Raw genomic sequence first — 20,191 nt, 5'->3', positions numbered from 1 at the left:
GTAAGTGCTACAGATTGTATATCATACTTGCCAACTCTCCCGAAATTCGGGTCGGTCTCCCGGACTCCCGGGAGAGCAAGCAAGTATCCCACAAATGGCAAGGTGAATCGCGTTATTTTGACCGTGCCCCCGCGACAAAAACTGCATTTTGTCGCGTGGGTGGGGCCATAATGCCGCAATTCACCGCACCCCGCCCCTCCCGCCCTCCAACCACGCCCCCCCCTGCCCGGGATCTCCCGGAATGAAGTTTTAAAAGGTTGGTAAGTATGTTGTGTATTGGTCCTGACAGAATGCGATGTGAAGAGGAGCTTAGTGCCCATCTGTTATAATCATACTTGGCCTAGCCTCTCAAAATGTTCAGGAGACTGACGAATTTATTTTTAAAATGACAGATTTTTCACTTCTGCACAACAACAGCTTGTTGGTAATGTGTAAGAAATAAAATTAGTGCCATTATCATTTATAATTACACTGCCTGACATCTACTGTACCATGCAAAGAGCAACAGGGTAAATAAAGGAAGCAGCTGGTGAGCAACATCATTTATAACTGTTGTGTATTCCGCACACTGTTTATTGGAATATGATGCTCATTTTAGAAACCTAGAATTTGACGACATATCTGAACCGCTTGGTCCCTCTAGTCTGCCCAGTTTTTACCCTATGGTAACCCCAAACCTTATTTGAGCCAGTGCATGTCCTCGTGTTCTAATACTTCTCTTCCCCCAGTGTCAGTGCACGTCCTCGTGTTCTAATACTTCTCTTCCTCCCAGTGTCAGTGCACGTCCTCGTGTTCTAATACTTCTCTTCCCCCCAGTGTCAGTACATGTCCTCGTGTTCTAATACTTCTCTTCCCCCCAGTGTCAGTACATGTCCTCGTGTTCTAATACTTCTCTTCCCTCCAGTGTCAGTACATGTCCTCGTGTTCTAATACTTCTCTTCCCCCAGTGTCAGTACATGTCCTCGTGTTTTAATACTTCTCTTCCCCCCAGTGTCAGTACATGTCCTCGTGTTCTAATACTTCTCTTCCCCCCAGTGTCAGTACATGTCCTCGTGTTCTAATACTTCTCTACCCCCCAGTGTCAGTACATGTCCTCGTGTTCTAATACTTCTCTACCCCCCAGTGTCAGTGCATGTCCTCGTGTTCTAATACTTCTCTTCCCCCCAGTGTCAGTGCATGTCCTCGTGTTCTAATACTTCTCTTCCCCCCAGTGTCAGTACATGTCCTCGTGTTCTAATACTTCTCTTCCCCCAGTGTCAGTACATGTCCTCGTGTTCTAATACTTCTCTTCCCCCAGTGTCAGTACATGTCCTCGTGTTCTAATACTTCTCTTCCCCCCAGTGTCAGTACATGTCCTCGTGTTGTAATACTTCTCTTCCCCCCAGTGTCAGTACATGTCCTCGTGTTCTAATACTTCTCTACCCCCCAGTGTCAGTACATGTCTTCGTGTTCTAATACTTCTCTTCCCCCCAGTGTCAGTACATGTCCTCGTGTTCTAATACTTCTCTTCCCCCCCAGTGTCAGTACATGTCCTCGTGTTCTAATACTTCTCTTCCCCCCAGTGTCAGTACATGTCCTCGTGTTCTAATACTTCTCTTCCCTCCAGTGTCAGTACATGTCCTCGTGTTCTAATACTTCTCTTCCCCCCAGTGTCAGTACATGTCCTCGTGTTCTAATACTTCTCTTCCCCCCAGTGTCAGTACATGTCCTCGTGTTCTAACACTTCTCTTCCCTCCAGTGTCAGTACATGTCCTCGTGTTCTAATACTTCTCTTCCCTCCGGTGTCAGTACATGTCCTCATGTTCTAGTACTTCTCTTCCCTCCGGTGTCAGTACATGTCATCATGTTCTAATACTTCTCTTCCTTTGTAGAATGTTTCCCTCCTGCACCTTGTTATAACCCTTGATATATATGAAAATTTCTATCATGTCCCCCGTTCCCTTCTCTGCTCCAAACTCTACATTAAGATCTTTTAGTCTTTCCGGGTAAGTTTTGTGCTGTAGACCATGCACCATTTTAGTTGCCCTTCTTTGTACAGTCTCTAATGTATTTATATTCTTGTGGAGATATGGCCTCCAGAACTGAACACAGTATTCTAGATGAGGCCGTACCAATGACCTATACAGTGGTATTATTACTTCTTTCTTTATGCTACTGATTCCTCTCTCTATATAACCAAGCATCTCACTAACCTTCCTCATTGCTTTGTTACATTGCTTATCTGCCTTTATGTCACCTGAAATAGTGACTCCTAGATCCCTTTCCTCCTCTGTAGTTCCTATTATATTGCCGATAATACTATATTTAGCCTTTGGGCTTTTGATAACCAAGTGCATGATTTTGCATTTTTTGGCATTAAACTTTGGTTGCCACTCTCTTGACCAGTCCTCTAGTCTACCTCGATCATCAATTATTTGTTTTACCCCTCCTGATGTGCCTACCCTCTTGCATACCTTCCCTATGTACGTGTGGCAACTACAGTTTAATGCCAAAAAAATGCAACATTTTTACGTCTGTCTGCAGCGTTTTGCACATTTCTTTGGATAATTTTGCTTTAAATGTGAAATTATAGATGACATTATATTCTTGTGATAGTCCAACTGCACTACAGACCCAAAAGAATTGGCACTGTCATCGTCCCAGCTCAAGATATAGACATTAAATTCAGCGGAATGACTAAAACAAAAATGGAACACAAGGATTGCAATGATTTGCGAGATGATATCCTTCCTCCCTTGGAGGGGTTAACGCATAGACTGTTAGCCGCATCTGCTGACGATTATCTTGCAATACCGGATATCAAAATGAAATCAGCAAATTAAGTATTGTCAGCGCTGAGCACTGCCAAAAAATATATTTCCTGTAGTGAAACACCTGCTCGACTTGAAAGGAAATAACTGAGATTATGATCAGTAAAGGCATAGAATTAAGGGTAAAGACCATTATCAGATATAAAACTTAACAATAAAAGCTGTTATAACCAAGAGGGAGCTCGGATAGTGGATATATAAAAAATAAAATAATATTGAGATGACTAATTAGTCTGACAATTGTTCTATAACTGCATTTCGGGAAGTTTCCGCTACAATATATTTGGCTTCGTTGTATGAGACACCTATGTAGTATGTATTCTAGACTACAAATCTTGCTAATCCAGGACTTTTTATGTCCAAGACGCTCATTTCCAAGAATAATACTGACCAAACAGCATGAGACACTCAGGAAGAGACGTTGGATGGAAAGAACTGGGGTCAAAGCTGTATTGTTTTTTTCCACAAATGGTGCCTGGGGATAGTTCAAAGTGGGTGGTAAAGTGTTGTCGGAATAATTTTGACAATTCTCTAGTCTGTAGCTGTAGCTGTTCTTGGTAATGGGAGGGATCTCCAGCAGAAATGGTTAAAATAAAATAAAAATCTGATGACCAATTCAGCAACAACCAATGTGGCTTAAATATTGGTTATAAAGTGCCTTAATGATGTCACAGGTTCTTTATGAATTCATATAATATGGCATCTGAAATATTGGTTCTGCACAGAAGCGGCACTTCTTGGGCCTGATTCATTAAGGATCTTAACTTAAGAAACTTCTTATTTCAGTCTCCTGGACAAAACCATGTTACATTGCAAGGGATGCAAATGAGTATTCTGTTTTGCACATAAGTTAAATACTGACTGTTTTTTCATGCAGCACACAAATACTTGATAGCTTATTTGTAAGCTGAAATTTAAAGTTGATATTTGTGTGCTACATGAAAAAACAGTCAGTATTTAACTTATGTGCACAACAGAAAACTAATTTGCATCCCTTGCATTGTAACATGGTTTTGTCCAGGAGACTGGAATAAGAAGTTTCTTAAGTTAAGATCCTTAATGAATCAGGCCCCTTGTGCTTAAGTTACAGCCTTATTCCCTTTTCCCCAGTACTGTAACATAGGTATTTGTAGTAAAGAGGTAACTTTATTTCTAGCAACCACCATAAAAACACTAATTCAGCTAAATATAACAGTGCAATGTAAAACATGCACAGTGGGGAAAAACACATTTGGAACACAGAGGCACAATCCTTGTTGATCAGGGGCCCCCCTGCCTTACTGCCGAAACGGTGGCACAGTACTGACTTTTGAGGATGCCACTGACTGATATTGGCGCAACTAAACAGGGAGACGCAGAGTCTAACGCACCCCCGGTATTCACCAGGGACCCCCGCAAGGAGGTATGGGCTTGGCTGCGTGAGCTGCGCAGGTCGCGGTTCTCCAAGTTAGCTATCAATGCAGCGGAAGAGAATAGGAATGGTCATATGGTCCAGGTCAGATGCCAAACGATAGCGCAGTACACAGGGGAGATCCAGAGGGAGTGTCAGAAGCGAGCCAGAGGTCAGAATCTAGATATCAACACAGCCAAATCGCAGGACAAGAGAGTGGTCAGGGATGAGCCAGGAGTCAGGAACCAAAGAAGCAAATACAGGAAGAAGGGAACAGGATTCAGGACGCTGGAGCTTGTGAAACCAATACTCTGGCACCAGACTAATAGAGAGAGGTGCCTTAAGTATGATTGTGTGGGCCCTGATAGGAGGAATGTGATTTCGGCAGTCAGATGCATCCGACTGCCGACTGGTCGCGGAAAGAAGTGGCCTTTGCCTAGCAATGGGACGCGGACCTACTGCACATGTGCTTGCAGCGTACCCAGAAGTACGTCCCGTTGCTAGGCAACGGGACGCGGCTTAGCAGAAGAGACGGGCGTCCGTCCCTGGCACGAAAGGATAGAGCGGGGACAGCGCTGACAGTCGACTGGCCGTGGAGAGAAGTGTCCAGTTGCCTAGCAATGGGGTGCAGAACTACTGGGCATGCGCGCATCGTACACGGAAGTATCTCCCATTGCTAGGTAACAGAACGCGGCTTAGGAGAGGAGACAAGCGTCCAACCCCGGGACGAAAGGAGAGTGCGGGAAAAGCGACTGAGAAGCGGTAGCGGTTCTGCCCAGACGTCCCCCCACTTTCGGTAGGCACACACCACCATATACGAATGGCCTGTTTGGTTTGGTTCCTAGCCCCATGCTCTGTACAAACGGCGTTGAAAACTGAATAGTGTATTCTCCCCGTGTTTGTGTGGGTTTCCTCCGGGTGCTCCGGTTTCCTCCCGCACTCCAAAAATATACTAGTAGGTTAATTGGCTGCTATCAAAATTGACCCTAGTCTATCTCTCTGGGTGTGTGTGTATGTTAGGGAATTTAGACTGTAAGCCCCAATGGGGCAGGGACTGATGTGAATGAGTGTATGTTCAATGTGATACCAGCCGCATTGCAAACCTTGATGCGAGACATTACTGTTCGGTTTGTGCTGAGATGGATCTAGATATAGTTTCCATTGGATCTATTAGTCATAAAAATAAGTGGAAACTATTGGGAGTCTCTGATGACTTTGTTAAGGTCTTTCTTGGTTAAAAAAAACAAAAAAAACCCCCTAAAAATAAAAAAAACATCCTCGTTTTTACTTCTTTAACGCCTGAAGACCCTTAATTAAAGTATGCATTTTTCCCATAGACTGTAAGCTTGTGAGCAGGACCATCTGACCTCACTGTATGTATTACCCAGTATTGTTTTATTACTGTTTGTTCCCAATTGTAAAGCACTACGGAATCTGCTGGCGCTATATAAATAAACGTTGATGATAATGGTATTCCTTTACACGGGAGACCTAAAATGATACACGTCAAGGTAATTTTCTAGAATTACCCTCAATATGTAAAAGTAGCCTTGGGAAAATTATGGAAGAGCATCTTATTCCTAGCTAATAAGCATAAACTAAAAAACTTGTTAAATTTGTTGCTGAAAACCTTATATGTCCTGAAAAAACAATGTTTTTTGCAAAGAGCACTCAACAATACTGCATGTACAAAAGTCCTGTAAGCTTTGCAGTGTGAATCAATATTTTGCAGACTTTCATAAATGAAAAGGAAGTGACAGAAACATTTGGCATTCCCTGTCAACCTAAAACATTTTCCTTTTTTTCCCCCTATCATGTTTTTTCCATAAAAGAGCAAAAAAAAAAAATTACGGATCTCCCAGACGGAAATCTGTCTGGTAATCATTTACCATCTCAGAAGGTGAGATCCAATAAGATTCTGCTTCCTGGGCCATAAAAATTGAAACATTCAGGCAATGTCACCAAGACAGAATGTCGTAAATCCCATGCAACACTTTTCCGCTTGTCTGCAGGTTCCGAGACGTCCAGCTGTTTCTGACATTCACGGGTATTCAGCCAGCAGAGCCGAGTGCTCTGGGTGTATTTCAAGCAGGCTGCAGTGATACAAATTATATGACATATTGAAGGTAGAATTACCACTCAGGCAGAACACCAGAGGTACGTTTACGAGGAAATCTGTTTTGCTCGCAAGAGAAGTTTTGGGGAGATGGAAGATGCTGTTAAATGGTACTGTGACCCTAAAACAGGCACTGATTCCTGACTCCAGGGCCAAGCCAGGAGTTCTAATTTATAAATAAAGTAAGATAGGATTTACAGATTTTGGATTTTGCATGTGTCACCATGATTCAATTCTTTATTCTTTTTCATTGGGTTTTATAAGATCATCGTTGTTGAAGAGTATAGGGAATGAAAGACTACATTATATCAAATTCAGTAAACATGTCTTAATTTAGATTGTAATGTCCTGAAGTCCATCTAAACCAGGGGTGTCCAAGGTCTGTTATTGTTTGTTGACATCCCTGTAGCCCACTCTTAACGCTATTCTTGAGGTTGCCAGAAAGGATCCTCTGGGGCGGGTCTTGCCCTGCTCCTCGTTCAGTGCTGACCAATCACCGTTTAGTGAGCTACTCAGGTTAGGTAGTGCTGGTTGGCAGGGAGATGGGTTGCAATTTGCTGTAGTGGTCCAAGGCGAGAGACTCCGTGGCGGTTGTGAGAGGGCTCCAGTGACACTTAGCGCTGTATTTATGTAGAACTCCCTTCTGACTTGATACAGATGGGATCTCCCATGAAGGTGACCTAATCCTTTGTGGCTCATCACCGGAATGATGAGTTCTCTTACTCGTTCTATTGTAAGCTAGGAACCCTAGTAAGCTCATGCAAAACCATGCTCACATTCCGCTCCAATAGCTTTGAATCTGGCACCAACATTTTCCTAAGCCTTGTCTAAATGTACAATCCATGCACAGGAAAAACAGGTTTGGAAGTTTGCAGTCTTTTTCTCTGTCCCACTTAAAACCTGCTTTCCAGAGCAGGATTAACAATAGGGCTAAAGGGGCTACAGCCTAGGGGCCTCGGGCAGCTGGGGAGCCCTCCAGCATTCATTGGGTCGGGGCCCCGGCTCTGACTGTCACCTGTTCAAGGAGAATGGCAGGCAGCTAACATCAAATGTTATGCTGTTAGCTGCCTGCTGCCACTGTAGGGCTTACGCGGCGCGCAGTAATCTCCTTACTGAGGAGATCTCGTGAGAGTGAGACTATTGGGGGCCTCATGGCTGGGGGGGCCTCATGGGGGGGACCCTCACAGTACCCTTAGCCCAGGGGCCTTCCTTCCCTCAATCCGGCGCTACTGTCCCCTGGTAGCCAAAATAATTGGGTATACCTGAAAGGTGCTTGAATGCGACTGGTTCAGCACAATGTACTGGTAAATGATTTTAAAATGTTGGCGAGTGTGTAAGATTCAAGTACAACAATTTGACCCTTAAAATTTCTGCCTCTGAAAAGCCAGTATTTAAAATCTTGGGGGAATAAGCCATCCGTTTGTAAGTAGGCAGAACATGTATTGACCGCACATAATTCTTTGCAATACAGTGTATCAGTTAGGTAGTGTCACTTTAATCAATATTAGATCTACTGACAAGGAATAAACCACTAATTTCGGCATTGACACCAAGATGATTCCATACATATTGCTGCTATTTCCCGCTGAGACAAATGACCCTGTCTGTCTCATAAACGCATCACTGAATACTATGTACATTTCAATTATGTCCTTATTCTGTATATAAATATATGGTGCTCTTTTTCTGTATGCTGAATGTAATTTTCAGTGTCTGTTCTTAGTATGAGTAGCAACAAATGGATAATACCACTTCTGTTGTAAACTATGTGCTTCTATTCTGCATGTGTGAACATTGGCATAGAAACGCCACCATCCCCCCAGGAAACAGAATTTAAACATTGTCAATGTATGTATATAATATATACCAGCATTACCTCCGACACACACAAATATAAGTCATATGGTAATTTTCCATTTGCATTCTACAAAATGACAGCTAGAATCTGATTGGTTGCTATAGACAACATCTCCAGTTTTTCAAAACCGCAGTTTAGTAAATATATCCCTTAGAGGTATATTTACTAAGCGGCGGTTCCAATGAACAACAGATTCTTGGCACTCTGGCGTCATTTTTTTTAATTTTATAAAAGACAAGGCCCATTGGCTTTATAGAAGTTGTGGGAAGTTGCTGTTACTTCTTTATGAGATAGGTTATTCAAGAGTAAATGATGCTTCATAGCATTTGCGTTTGCAACATATAAAGTAAAAGGTCTATTACATAGTCACAAATGGGACATAAGTGTCTTAGGGGTGTGTTTGTAGTGATGCAAATTGCACTTTTTGTGCAAAACGGGGAAAGCTGCATACAGGGTTAAGCTCTTATAGACCAAGAACCCTAGGTTTAATAGGGTCTAATGAGGTAATTAGACCAAAGGGAGGGGCTTTGTGTATTTAAGCCTGTATTTCCAGTTGTAAGGTGTGACCGATGCTAGAAGAGCTGCCCGGTGACTAGAGAGCTGGACTCTGTGATAGTAAGCATTAAGGTCATCAGGAGGTGTAGGTAAATCGGTATTACTGGTGTCATCCTGACTAAACTGCATGCTGTTATTGTGATGCAAACAATAAAACACCGGTTTATTTGAAGCAAAAAGTTGTTCATATATGAATCACCTAAGGGTGTCAGTGACGCAAGGTGTCAAAAGTTCTACAAGATATATATATAGGAATTAGCAATTCAGTTGAAAGTCTGCAGGTAAAGGCTGCAGACCGGGTTACACACATGTATAGTAGTGCACCTAGCTTAAAGGTACACAGGTGTAAGACATGTGTGACAAAGTATAAAGTGTGATTTAACATGCGTGGAGGAAGTGGTATGGATATGTTTTGTTTTTTTTACAGCTGAATGGGTGTGTCTGCAGTGCGACAGATCAAACAGAGCACCTGAAAAGACCTTCTTCTCTAAGGACCAAGTGGGAGTGTCACCTGTCAATCAAGCTAAGAGGGAGGAGGACTGCAAAGTATAAAAACCTGTATTGTGCTAATGTGTGACCGATGCCAGACGGTGGCTGGTGATCAGACAGGAGAACTACGTCTAGCCAGTGCGGGGTTTCCTGGTGTCATCCTGATGGAAGTGTATGCTGTTCTATTGTGATGGAACAATAAAAGTACTGCTTAGATAGCAAGAAGTTGTCAGTGTATGAATCAACTAAGGGTGCCTGTGTCACAGAATATATGTAGATAAAGGAGGAGCAAACATGAGACATTGGGTAGGGAGCCGGCCCAGTACATGAGAGTTTACAATGTATGTGTGTGTTGTGTGTGTATGTGATTCTTTGCAGACCAGTTAAGATTTTTTTATTGCAAATGATAATACAGTTTTGCCACCTAAACCAGTTAAATAATGCAATGCTTACAGCAGAGCTAGCAGAGTAAGAGGGTGAAGTTTTCCTAATAGATGTCTGGCCTTTATCCCAACTAAAATACAAAAGACTGAGCAGTGTTTATTGTAATTCAAGATCTGATCATTGCAGACTTAAGCTGGTAGCATATTGCTCAGGCTTCTCGGTGAGCTGTGATTTATAGTTTTGTAGATGGAGAAAAAGTGGGACCAGCGCAGTGAAAAGGTGAGACCATGGAAAAATAGTCATATTACACAATGTTATTCCAGCACCACCTGGAAGCATAGGATAAATCACGCACGGGACCGATAGACACGCAGGACTGTCTGAGGTCGTCTGGTTCTCTTGTAATGATACAGTCATTGCTACAGCGCTACTGAATATCTTAGCGCTTTATAAACACTGTAATAAAAAAGCATTATAAATTCTTTCAATGGTATGAGCTCAATCTATGTACAAGACACATGGTCATTTAAATAAGCTGCAACAAGCTACAGATATTTACCAAATTACAAACATAGCAGGTTATTTACTAAGTGTACTGCAACCAATCCGTAATTAGCTTTCATTGATAGTGTGATAAATAATCTACTGACACTGCTCAAAGGTGCAAATCTCCACTCAGACAATCGCTTTCATTTCTTCAATTCTTAGCAAATGAGCCCTAATGAACGCAGGTTTCTGTTTGGTAGTTCCGGGTCACTGCACTTTTATACATTGTTAGACAATTTTGTTTTACATTCAAATTTTGTTGACAGTAGTGTAACACTGAACCAATTTAATTATTGTTACTTTTTGTAACAAATAAAACAGAGTTAACTCATTTAGATAAATAGTTTGCATCTTAACATACAAGACAGGGTGCTCAATCAATTTTATAAGCTGCAGAAAGTGCTACAAAGGTCGGGATTACTTGTGAAACAAATTAGGATCCCACAGCTCTCAAATGCTTCCAGCAGAACAAAATAATAATACAACTGCTTCTAAACTAATAAAAAACAGAAGTCTTAAAGCGGCGATGGCTTGTAAAGGCAAGTTCGCCTTTACAAGCCAGCGCCGCTTTAAATGTTAGCTGTAAACTCGCCGATTTCCGGCGAGTTGAAAAAAACCGGACTTTCATACATTTACCCCTTAGTGTATATTTGTCCCTATATGGTAAGCCATAACCACTTACAGATCATCATCACCATCTATTTATTTATATAGCGCCACTAATTCCGCAGCGCTGTACACAGAACTCATTCACATCAGTCCCTGCCCCATTGGAGGTTACAATCTAAATCCCATAACATACACACAGAGACCGAGAGAGACTAAGGGCAATTTAATAGCAGCCAATTAACCTACTAGTATGTTTTTTGGAGACTAGGAGAACCTGGAGCACTCGGAGGAAACCCACGCAAACATGGGGAGAACATACAAACTCCTCACAGATAAGGCCATGGTCAGGAATTGAACTCATGACCCCAGTGCTGTGAGGCAGAAGTGCTAACCACTAAGCCACCGTGCTGCCCACCTAATAGGTTGATCCTAACTCTTAAAAGTAAGAGTACCAACATTGGGTCATATATATTCATATATTTTTATATTGAGTGCAAAGCTCACTTGCAGGCATACTTGCCCAGTCTCCCGGAATGTTCGGGAGGCTCATGAATTCCGGGGTGGTCTCCCGTGAGCGCAGTCCATTCTCCCGCATTCTGCCCACTTCCTAGTGAAATGGGGAGGATCGGGGGCCTTCGTGAAGCAATTTGCCTCAAATCGGGTCATCTTGACACTGCTCCCTGCATCGAAATAAATGGATTGCTCTTATGCATTAAAAAAAAAAGAAAAATTGCTACATCAATTTATAAGTAACAAAAGGGGCTCAGAAGAGCAGGGTTACATTGTGGTGTTGTGAAAAACATTCACTCACATATCCCATTAGCAGAAAAACATAATTGTATGGAAATACCCTTTAACATTTATGGTCCGATTTATTAAATGGAGGATAAATACCTTTTTCTCATTTCACCCTCGACATCAAAGGGCCGATTACATTACACGCGCCGGCGGTAAGAACTAATCTCTATGTCTGGCAACAGCACAAAGTCTATTTAACAGGTATCCTGGCAGGATTTACTTTATTGAAATTTTTCAACAAATGGGTTAGGGAAGGGGTACAGAAAGGACATATATAGAGGAGGGGGCATTCAATTATACAATAAGAGATTGCAATATATTACATCAGAGACATGTTCCTTACACCAACAATATAAATGTATGACAGTTATCAATGACAAGTTAACCCGTGCATGATACTCATGCATTCTAGTCAAATCAAGCTACTTAAGGTGTTAAAAAGGTTCTTGTCATGCATTTGGGCCTAGCCCAGGCCTCCTCAGGGACGTAAGCGCCCTTTTTTAACGTGGTTTTGTCCACATGTCACCACCTCATCATTTTTCTCCATCACCTCATCCTTCATCTTCATCACCACATCCTTCATCAAGCTACTTAAGATGTTAAAAACTCCCCACTGTCACCCCCGGCAACCACTCCCAACTGTCACTTCTCCTTCAAGAAATATATAGGTCAGTGTATAACTCTGCCCAGCAGGTGGCGCTGCAGCTTGTTTTTTGTTCACACACGACACTAGGCATTTATATAGTAGATAATACAGGAAGCAATTCAACACCAGGGGCCTGAGAACGCCGCCTGCAAATTCAAAGGTCATAGGATAGTGGAGAAAGGAGACCCAATAATGCAGCAGATTGCAGAGAATCTAATTGGGGTATTGGAGATAATCCAAGATACAGTATATGTTCCATCCTATGAATTAAACAAACCTTCTCAATGGTGGAATTCAAACGCAGTGGATTGGTTTTTTCCTTGGTAAGGAGATTTGGCATCTACGCATTGAGGATAGGCTATATCAGCCTATGGGGGTGTCAGTAAGGGAACATGGAAAGAGGGCGTAAGATAGACAACTGGTATCCGTATCTTAGCTCACAGGCGTAAGATAAGATCACCTTTCTTCTACAGAGGAGATATTTTTGGACATTTCCAAAAGGTGTGGTGCAGGGCACCCTGTTGTACGCAGAACAGCGGGGGCAAATGCAGGATTTGTGAAGGGGGTTTCCACACCAGTGGGCGTGACCAGCATGCATGGGGGCGTGGCTATAATTTTAGACAGTGCATGGCTGCTCTCCAGCTCTTCCTATAATATACATGGGCAATGCTGCGTGCACTACCGTTAGGTACACGCAGCTCTCCCTTTTCAAGCAGAGCTGTGTGAAGCGGGAGCAAGGTACAGCCATCTCAATTATACAGGCTTGGAGGGGGGTTTCTAGGCACTAGGTAACCCCCTCGGGTTGCCCATGAACAGGGGGAGAGAAGGGCACAGTAAGCACATGTTCACGTTACGACTGAGGTAGACCCGGACACTGATGTTAGAAGGTGTATCTCTTGCCCGTGCTGGAGGACTGGTGCAACAAGACACAATGATAATGATGACGATCAATAGCACTAGCTAGCTGCTGCTGATTGGCCGATGGTGGGTTGACCCCTCCCACTGATACATAATTCATGTGTGTGCTTTTATTTGAAAAAAAATTGTGCATTGTTTCAATGATTTTCATCTCTTATTGCCGGGAGAAAGACACAATGATGGTGAAAACACCTGTAGCAGTAGGAATTTTCTTCTTCTTTATTAAATTGGCTCCTAAATTATTATTATTAAAAACCTTTATTTATAGGGTTCCACAAGGTTTCCGCAGCGCTGTACATAATACAAACAGTGGACCATACAGGGTAAAACAGTACAGAACAATAAACGAGTAAAACCAAGACACCAATACCTCCACAGACAACAACCCTCTGACCAACATTGCAACACACACAGCCCACTCAATACTTTTACCTTTGCATTCTAGCTGGTCCATTGTGCAATATGATGTAGCACATGCCCTTGTGTTTCTAACTCCCATTGTCCTATAGATTGTAAGCTTGCGAGCAGGGTTCTCTTACCTCTCTGTCTGTATGTATTACCCAGTATTGTTAATGTTTGTTCCCAATTGTAAAGCGCTACGGAATTTGCTGGCGCTATATAAATAAATGTTGATGATGTTGATGATGATAGCTAATACAGTGAAGTTGGAGGAGAAGAAATGGTTTAGAGACATGAGGGAAGAGGGCCCTGCTCATAAGAGCTTACATCTTAAAGGGAAGGCAAACAAACAGCAGACACAAGAGGAAGTGAGTGGAGGTGATCAGGAGTAATAGGAGTACATATGGGGACATGGGAGAAGGAAGGTGAGCAGAACAACCATGGAGATGGTTAGGGGGATGGCTGGTATGTTCTGGGGAACAGATGAGTTTTAAGTGCCCGTTTGAAGGTGCACAGATTAGGGGACAGTCGGATAGAGCAAGGAAGGTCATTCCAGTGAATAAGACCCACTGTGCCAGAAATAAGGCATGTGCACAAAAACACAAATTACACCCGAAACTCTACTAGGCCCTATAAATAAAATTTAATTATATGAATAAATGAATAAAATATAAACATATAATGATCATCATCATCACCATTTATTTATATAGCGCCACTAATTCCGCAGCCCTGTACAGAGAATTCACTCACATCAGTCCCTGCCCCATTGGAGCTTACAGTCTAAATTCCCTAATATACACACACTCACACACACTGAGAGACAGACTAGGGTCAATTTGATAGCAGCCAAGTAACCTACCAGTATGTTTTTAGAGTGTGGGATGAAACCGCAGCACCTGGAGGAAACGCACGCAAACACGGGGAGAACATACAAACTCCACATAGATAAGGCCATGGTCGGGAACCGAACTCATGACCCCAGTGCTGTGAGGCAGAAGTGCTAACCACTGAGCCACTGTGCTAAAATATAACTTAAAAAAACACACATGCATAATTAGGACCTGTCAGTGTTTAAATCATTTAGAAATCATGAAATCAATAGACTACTTTAATAAACTTATATTTAATTTAGATATAGTAGTAAACTAAAAATGTGTTGAAACAAGGTAAAAAAAAAAAACACCCACTTAATTCCATACCAGACATATTAAATTAACTTACACGGTTACATGTCATTTTGGTTGAGTTTAAATGTTGTGCAAAGTTTTTGTTATATGATAGTTTCTCCTTTCTGCTTATCTGATTTGCGCCCCAGATGTTAATACATCTCTCTTAATTTCAATCTCCTCCGCTGGCAGCCGAGTGCATTTCAGGTGGTTACAAGAGGAGATTACGGGACACTTCCTGACAAGGCCCGGATGATGACAGCTCTTGTTCATTTCTATAGGAAATTGCTGATTTGGAATTGTCATTTGAAATACATAAGTTTAGTAAAAAAAAAAAAAAAAAATGAAACTTGAATTGAGGAATTGAGTGGCAGTGTAATTCAGTCTGTTCATTTTGCAAATGTAAGCTCCAGTTGTAGCTTAATGTGAGCCAGAATTATTCACTGAAAAATAAACATTTGTAGCTGGTCAAAGGTGATGTTCAGGCAAATATCTTGCTAGTTTTCTGCCCGACCCGTCACATGCTACAACGGAGGCAGCCATTTAATTCAATATTCAGCCTATCAACCTTCCTCTACTTTTCCTGCCCCTGCTCCACTCGCATTAGTTACTGTGCTCATAATACAGTGATTGCAGGAGGAAGCTCAGGTGATTGATGTGACTTGAAAGGATATTCTTAATTCATGGCAGGAACTGCCTCAGAAATAGGGCATGTCAACTTAAGCAGACCTGGCCAACCAGCGGCTCTCCAGGTTTTGCAAAAGTACAAGGCCAAGCCTGCTTTGCAGGTAGATAGCTAGCAAATCGCTGTCACAGCATGCTGAGACTTGCAGTTTTACAACATCTGGAGAACCACAGGTTGGCCAAGGCTGCAAAGTGTGCCAATATGCTCCAAGTACGCCCTAATGTGTATAATCTATACTAAATAGCCCCATATATCTTAAAACATTTTAAAACAAATGTGCCATTTAATTTGTTTTGTACAAGTTTTATTCTTTATTAATACATCAAACAGGGGAATGGGAATGGAGAAGTTGACAGGGAATAGGGTCATTGGGGAAGATTATAGAATGAGGCAATGAGATAAGTGCAGAGACTTCATCCTCTGTTGCAGGAAAAAAAAAGAACTGAGCGCGGATTGCAGAGTGCCGGAGAGAGTGGGTTTGGAGTAGTAGGTCTGGCATGAGGGGATATCCTGTTGAATGATGCTGATTTTGTCTTTGAATAATTGCCATTCATGGGCTTTGAGGAAGTCTAGGAGATTGGGTGCATATTAGAGAAGTGAAATAGGTTTGCTTGGCGAGTGACAGTAAGGTAGTGGTAGTGTTGCAAGATTTCCTCAACTGGCACTCAGCAATGTGAGAGTACTTTTACCGGTACCCGATCTCTTTGGTGTGCCACGGTTGTGGTTTGAATTTCCTGAGGTTGTATGCAGTGACTGGAGCTTCTGTGACTGGGGCTGAAGTGAGTGCACTATTGCACAAAGAGGCAGCCAGATCAGGGTAGTTGTAGTAGAATCAGATGGGGTCTAGAGTATTTAGGTGCCGCTGTGTGTATGTGGAATTAAGTACAAAGGCAGAAGCACGAGGTAAGGTGACGATAAAGGAAATTAAGCGGTTGCCGGAGAGGGGGAAGGCCGATACTGGGGCATCTAAACTATATAACTATAAATATATCAGCACCAACTGGTAGAGATCAATTGACTACTCCAGTGCCAAGTGAGCACTTGGGATATCTTTCCACATACTACCTATAGCGGTGGTAAAATATTTTCACACACAGATGAATCTCTGAATAAAGACATATGTAGTTTATTTAACAATCATCAAAGAGCTATAGGACTTCTATGGAAGGATTAACAGTCCCACTGAAACACTGCATTACAATATAAAGGAAAACTATTGCAAACTCCTTAGGCCAATCTCTGGTGTATCCTGCTCTGGCGCAGTCCAGTGGAAACATGCTGCGGGCACATACTGTCATAAAACCCACAGAGAACTTGGGTGAAGTAGAAGACTGTCCAGTCCTCACAGTCCGATACGTGACAAATATCCACCGTAGTGTTCTTGCGTATACATTTGATGTGAACACAACTCAGTGCTGCTCTTCTATGAGTATTTTCGTTTTTTTGACATTTGAGGATAAACAGCGATATCTTTTTTGAGTAGCACCATAGGCTCTGTGCCCAGTCTTAAATTAATTGTATTTTCTCCGATCCATGAAAGCCCAGCAAGACCATCATCTTTAGCCAGTCTTATCTTCAAAATCTTACTGCCCATCAGTTTCACTAAGTCCCACAGGTAGACTGGAAGAGACTGAGTTTCTGCCCCTCTCTGTCCCGTACACCTTGCTGCCTGTGGGGTCTGGAGGTAAGTTCTCATAAAGGAACATAACCATTTCTGGTGATGATAGCTGTGGTACCCTCCCTGCATTAACCCCTTATAGTCTTTCCATGAGAATCACAGCTTCAGATTCCCTGGCACTTCCAGTCAATGTGAGTTTATAGTTTCAGGAACTTCATCAGTGATGGCTAACACTTAGTGCATCCTGTGTGCGCTTAAATACTTCCTTCTTCATCCTGTAGCTGCTATGTGGAGCAAAGGGGTTCCGAGAATCACTTCTACTGGGTTCAACTGCTAGCAATCCTCTTTACTTCCTTCCACATCTTCCCTACTGCCAGGGCTGCCATCCTATGGTCTTGCTCCAGGTTTTCCTTGGACGAGCACATTTCGAGATCCCTGAGGGTTCCAATTCTAGGCTACTTTCTCCACTGCTCCATCCAACTTCCTAGCAAGTCGTCGTTTCATATTACTCCGGGCCACCGGACGTTGATTAATAGGCAATGATTTACGAATATTTGCAGTTGTTTGGTCATCTACTCTATGAACTTCCAAGTTTCATAAACATAGAGAAGGACTGACTTAACATTGTTTTAAAAAAAAGTCTCAGGTTAGTTTGTCTGGTGATGTTCCAGTTTTCCCAGACAGGATACAATTGTACAAAAGTGCCATTTGCCTTGTAGATACAGTGCTTTACATCCTCATCAGCCAGGTCTCCTTTCATGACAATACTTTCTAAATAAACAAGAGTCCACTTGCTCAATGACATTTCCATTGATACTGATCTTGCTTGCAATGTCTTCTTTGTTTTGCAAACATTGTCGTTCAACCCAGTCCTCAGCCTCTCTCTCTGCACCTGAGCTTAGCTTCTCTTCCACATCTCAAAATCATTGTGAGAAGGCAAATATCATCAGTAACATTTTTGTCTTTGGGCCTGTGTAATCCACACTGTACACCTGTCTTCCTAACTTCTGCAACTTTCATTACTCTGTTCCAGCGCTAGCAAAAACAGGGTTGGTGAAAGAAAAACCCTTGTGTCCTCCCAATCTCTCAACATTTCCCTGGTATTTGTAGCCATCATAGATTTCCCTGATGATAATAATTTTGCAGGGCATGCCATATTATTTCAGGGTGTGCCACATGATCCTTCTGTTCATCATCATTTATTTATATAGCACCAGCAAATTCCGTAGCGCTTTACAATTGGGAACAAACACTGATAAGACAATACTGGGTAATACATACAGACAGAGAGGTAAGAGAACCCTGCTCGCAAGCTTACAATCTATAGGACAATGGGAGTTAGAAACACAAGGGCATGTGCTACATCATATTGCACAATGAACCAGCTAGAACGCAAAGGTAAAAGTCTTCTTCTGTTGGGTCAAATGCTTTCTCAAAGGCAATGAGGGTGTTTTGCCACTTGCTACTTTGCTCAAAGATTATTGGGAGTGTGTTGACTGAAATGTTTTCAGAACCCGGCCTGCTTTTTCCGAAGTCGAGCTTTGACAGATGCAGTGTAAGATCACTCTTGCTAGCACCTTACTAAGCACAACGAGGGTGATCCCTCTCTAGTTGTTGCAGTTGGAGGTGTTTCCTTTTTTGGGCAGCTTAACTTAACATTTATGATCTTACTCTATTCCCAGGGAATCATTTCCCCTACACAGATCTTTTCTCGAGCAAGGGATGCAGCAGCGTAGCTGATGTTTCAAGGTCTACCTTCAAGATGTCAGAAGGGATGTTGTCGTTTCCATTGTCTAAGGGCTGTTTTAATTTCTGCTTTAGAAGGGACTTGCAGACAGTAATGGTGGGAAAACATTGGAACCTCTGGATCACCTTTGTCCATCACGACTTAGAACTTTGCTTCACCGGTAGTGGTGCGTCTTTGACAACTACCTCAGCCAAGTCGTTCTCTCCTGGGGGCATCCAGCACCGTGACAGTAGTCAGTCCTGTCTTAATGTCCTCACAAGCTTCCAGCATTTCGGGTTCCTCCCTCTGGTCTCCAGTAAAGGTTCCTTATCTTCACTACAGGTCCCACGGTCAATTGCTTTCGAGTCACTGAGGGAGTTTTATCTTCTGGCTACCAGATTGGCCGTAGCTTAGTTCTCAATAGGCATAGACACTGATGATGATGCTAGCTGTGGTTCCTTCGCTAAATTAATCTCCACACAATCTCTTTGTGATATTCAGAACTTCAAACTTACTGGCAGAGGAATGTTAGCCAGCTGAGCATATAGTCCGGGAATCTTCAGCAGAGGTGGTCGGTACTTAGTACACCACAGAAAGTGTATGCGCTTAAGCCAGTCTTTGTAGCAGGGTTATCCCAGGGTGGCTATAGCTTTTTTTTTCCATTTAAACAGTACCAATTAAGTTACATTTACACCCAAAAATGAAATTAGGTCTCTTGTTTCTGCTGGGATAGGGGGTCTTGGGAGGACTGAATCTTTACTGAATGTACTTGGTACCTACCTCTTCATGAATATGAAGGACAACTGAAGCACAAAGGATAAAAGCATATATGTATCTGGAGTGCAGAACGGGTTGTGAGGTCTATGTATGGTTTATCTATATAGTTTATAGCATATAAACAGATTTATTTATGCCTCTAGTACAGTACTAGTATGCAACATCAGACAATATTGATACTTTATTGGTTTCTGAACCCCTTTCATTAAATATCATTAATTCCCCAATTACCAAGGGCCATTCCCATGCAGCAGTCAGATGAGGACCTTGATAATTATTATCAGTACTGAAACTGCAACGTTTGAATCCTGCATTCAGGCGCCATCTGCGGGCTTAACATTCCAACAGGTCCTAGATGAATATGTGGCTAATGATCAGACATATAAAGTCATAGCAATCTGAATAGGGACCACCACACTGAACGCCAATGGTGCAGGACAGTATTTGGCAAGGGGTTGTTCCTAAGATCTGGAGTAGAAACATAAAGCAGCTTTTATGCTATCATTAAAATCTACTTGAAGAAAGGACTTTCATGTCCAAAATATGTAGTTATATAGTTCTATATATGGAAATTGGTATTCTGTATGTTTATTTCTATTATATTGATAATTTCTCAGTGCAGATAGGTTGCAGAATATTTGGTGCAATAATAATAATAATAATAATAATAATACATACTGCAATTTCGGACAGTTACA

The 20,191-nt window shown here is 42.2% G+C and overlaps 1 long non-coding RNA gene across 1 annotated transcript; it reads left to right on the top strand.

Moving 5' to 3' along the window:
- Window positions 1–5,779: 5,779 nt before the first annotated feature.
- Window positions 5,780–9,443, top strand: LOC142140044 (uncharacterized). The gene is made up of 2 exons (XR_012688272.1): window positions 5,780–6,357; window positions 9,157–9,443. It is a non-coding gene; the product is annotated as an uncharacterized LOC142140044 (long non-coding RNA).
- Window positions 9,444–20,191: the final 10,748 nt, after the last annotated feature.

The sequence above is a fragment of the Mixophyes fleayi genome, chromosome 2, assembly GCF_038048845.1.
Source record: "Mixophyes fleayi isolate aMixFle1 chromosome 2, aMixFle1.hap1, whole genome shotgun sequence".
NCBI lineage: Eukaryota > Metazoa > Chordata > Amphibia > Anura > Limnodynastidae > Mixophyes > Mixophyes fleayi.
Note: the sequence above shows the minus strand (reverse complement) of the source record. Positions and strands in the feature narration are given on the sequence as shown.